Here is a 3,681-nt window from a genome sequence, read left to right on the forward strand (position 1 = left end):
GCACAGCTATAGGCTCCAGTCAGAGGATTTTGGGCCCACAAAGACATCTCATGTATTCCTTTAAAAGGCCTTTGATTCCTGCCTCACCGTGGAGTCAAAGACTGTAAAAGAGGCTCCAGATGCTTACTGTGAAGCAGTGCGAGTCCTCCCATATTTGTCAGGGCCGTATTGAACATTAACATGGGCTAAAAGAGGAGACATGGGAAGACGCTGTGAAGGTGACTGATTCACACTGAGACCAAACACCCGGAAATGCTCTGTCTCTCTCACGTCACCCCAGTACTGTGGTTTGATCAATAGCATTTATGGTTGGAGTTGACTGGTGAATTTTCTCATAAATACAGAAGTTTGTCTACCATAGGAATACACTACAGCTCAAACACTGGTAAGTGAGCTTCATTGACACTGAGTGATTATGGGATGTTATGGTGATTAACATGCATTCAGAAAGCACTGCAGTGTTCTGCTGAATGATACTGTGTGTGATGGTATTAAGGTTGTTAACCCACATTTTCCTTCACACCAACAACCACTGATCCATTGGAGGATTTCAGACATATTTAAACATTTTACATGTACCCGTATACCTGAGTCGTTTCATTTTGGTAACTTGCCTTGATAAGCATTTTAAGGGACAGTTCGCTATTTACTAGTTTGGGGGGGTTAAAAACAGGGGTTGTGTAAGTTTTTTTGTCTTGTGGAGGGTTGTGTGATTTTTTTATTGGGCAGAGGTGAGGGTAGTGCATTTTTTTGGTGGTTTACATTTCCCATTTTGCAGGTTTTACAATATAATTTCTTCCATATAGCCATACGCTTTTCTGCAGCTTACTATGCAGCAGGATTTCCCAAACTCGGTCCTCGGGAGCCCATGGGGTGCACATTTTGGTTTTTGCTCTAGCACTACACAGCTTATTCAAATAATCAACTAATCATCAAGCTTTGAAAATTTGAGTCAGCAGTTAGGGTAAAAAAAAACATGGGGCCTCGAGGACTAAGTTTGGGAAACGCTGCTATAGAGTCAACTCTATTCTGCCCTCTATCCATAGTGACAATAGTGGAAGGTGGATTGTTTGTCCAGATCTGCAATAGGTTAGCTAACAATCATACCACACATAAAATCCATCCATATCGACAAGGCTGTAGTGGAGCAGGCAGAGTGCTTCAAGTTCCTCGATGTCCACATCACTAATGAATTATCATGGCCCACACACACCAACACAGTCATGAAGAGGGCACGGCAATGCCTCTTCCCCCTCAGGAGGCTGAAAGGATATGGCACAGACCTGTCATGCCAAGCGGTGTTCCTGGCCAAATAGTGTCCCCCTCTACGTCACAATGGGATTCGATGATTTCAAGCTCCTGTTGCTAGGGCTTTCGCTAGAACTTGCAAAATTCTGACCGGATTACATAATGAACCAAAGCTTCCGTTGCTATGCTGGGTTGCTTGGCTTTATTTTACCTCGTAGATGTCGCAAAGGAAGGAGGACGCCGGCAGTTCTAGTTCTATTTCACCTCAGAATCGCACGCTCACTTCGCGCAAAATGATTTTTGCAATAATTTATAGATGCAATAATTTAATAACCAAATAACCAACATTTCAATAGACAAGCTGTCGGCGTGCCATGAAGGTGTCGCTCTCTGACCAAATATGGTGTCCTACAGGATATACTACACCCCTAATGAAATAGTGAAGTCTTGTTACCTTTTAGGATCTGAGGAATAGATATGAAGTGATTTGACTCGTTGAAACAACGTTTAGGGTGAGATTTTCACAGATTCCTTTCTTTGCAAATTGAACGAGTGGAAATACAAAATTGATTGTGCATGCTATATGGACCTTTTTAGGAAATGAGTTCAATATTATCAAATGTTTGTGTCAATATCCTTACAAATATGAAAACTGCTTACTGTATAACACAGATACGGGTAAGAATAAAGTCATATTCTCTCTAACATTTTAAATGTTAGGGGTGGACCTCATCGGACCCTTCACGAAATCCAGGAATGGCAACCGTTGGTGTCTGACGGCGACCGATTACTTCACCAAATGGGCGGAGGCAATACCCATTAAGGTCAGTAAAGGAAGAGAATGTGCTTAACTCTAAATTCCCTTCTGTAACCCATTAAAAAGGGTGCTTGGAACCATTTTTTAAAACTTAAATGTTGTATGATACCCATCAAGGACAAGACTGGCGAGGTCACCTCCAAGGCGATGATGGACATCTTCAACACCCACGGCGTTCCTGAGGTCATCTTGAGTGACCAAGGTCGTGAACTCTGGAACAAGGTAATAACATTATAGGCTATATTCTGTCAACTATCTAAATAGCCAAGTTTGTTTACTGATGTTCGAGGACTGGGGGGGAAGCACTGGGTCTCTTTTCCATATCATCCACACACCAACGGTTTGTTTTTGTTACATTACAATGAGTTTTTATTGTTTTTCCATGGTACATAATCAAACATATTTCAATATATCTTATATTGTCAATAGATATCCCTTTCCTAACCCCTTCTCCAGGTTTGGATGAACGGACCAACCAGATCCTCAAGGCTGCTATGGGCAAGTATCTTGACGGGTACCAGGAATGGTGGGAGGACAACCTGAAAGTAATTCTCTTTGCACACAACAGGCCTCCACCAATTACTTGCCCTATCGCCTGCTGTACGGACGGGAGCCGCAGCTGTTTACTGAGGTAAACAATGCAATTGTATATACAATTATATCAAACGATTGCATATAATGCAGTCATTAAAATTTGTGATTGACTTAATGTGTTATTGTTTTTATTTTGCTATTTTTGAATGACATACTTTCAGATCACTGAAACTCCACCTGATGTGGTGGAAGTTGTCGAACCAGATCAGAATGCCTTCAAGGACCACCTTCAGGCACGGGCTGAGAAGGACGTGGAGGTTTTTTACCAGGTAAAAATTTAGTTTTTGGAGGACCTTCGGGGGGGGGGGGGGCTCATTCTTCCATCACACTCCTGGTTAGACAATTTTACAATTGATCATGCTCAAGCTCTTTTGTAGATGCAGAATGCAGCAAGGTGGGTGGCAGCAGTAACAACACTGGCCCAGGGGTTTGTCCAGATAGTCAATCTTAAGGCTAACCACTGGGTTAAGGTTAAGATGTCTGACTCCAGTGGCCATGGCACCACCCCAGAGTTTCTCTCACAACTCACCTCAATCTTTTCCAGGGACCTCTGACTGGAGTGGCCGGCAGTCCAGCAGCAGAAAGGGGCCACAGATTGTGGGCTGTTTGCTAATGCAAACAGCCTTACACTCTGCAGAGGTGAGGAACCCTCTATGGCACGATACCATCAGAAACACATATTTTCTCTTGTTTCCACGCTGGGCACTTGGCACCATTTCCCAGTCCCAATTCCAGGCCTCCCAATGTGTCCACACCCTACATATCAGAGGTCAGTGTCCACTGCTTCTGTCAGAAATACGTGAGAGAAGGTAAGGTGGCCCGGTGCAGGAGATGTGGAAAGCATTTTCATGTGTCTAGTTTGTCTCTTGTCGTCATTGTGCGTGAATTTGTCTGTCCATCGTCCATCTGTTTTCCCCACCCTTGTTTTCACTGCTTCGCCGGCTCCCAACCTCAAGACGGTAGATATTTTACAACATTGTATCTTGTTGTAAATGTTATGTTATTGTTAATAACCTGTTGTA

General features: G+C 43.2%; 1 long non-coding RNA gene across 1 annotated transcript; it reads left to right on the forward strand.

The window, feature by feature from the left end:
- Positions 1–2,584: 2,584 nt before the first annotated feature.
- On the forward strand, positions 2,585–3,249 carry LOC124007146. The gene is made up of 3 exons (XR_006833879.1): positions 2,585–2,696; positions 2,821–2,928; positions 3,204–3,249. It is a non-coding gene; the product is annotated as an uncharacterized LOC124007146 (long non-coding RNA).
- The last annotated feature ends 432 nt before the right edge of the window (positions 3,250–3,681 follow it).

The sequence above is a fragment of the Oncorhynchus gorbuscha genome, linkage group LG20 (assembly GCF_021184085.1).
Source record: "Oncorhynchus gorbuscha isolate QuinsamMale2020 ecotype Even-year linkage group LG20, OgorEven_v1.0, whole genome shotgun sequence".
Lineage (NCBI taxonomy): Eukaryota > Metazoa > Chordata > Actinopteri > Salmoniformes > Salmonidae > Oncorhynchus > Oncorhynchus gorbuscha.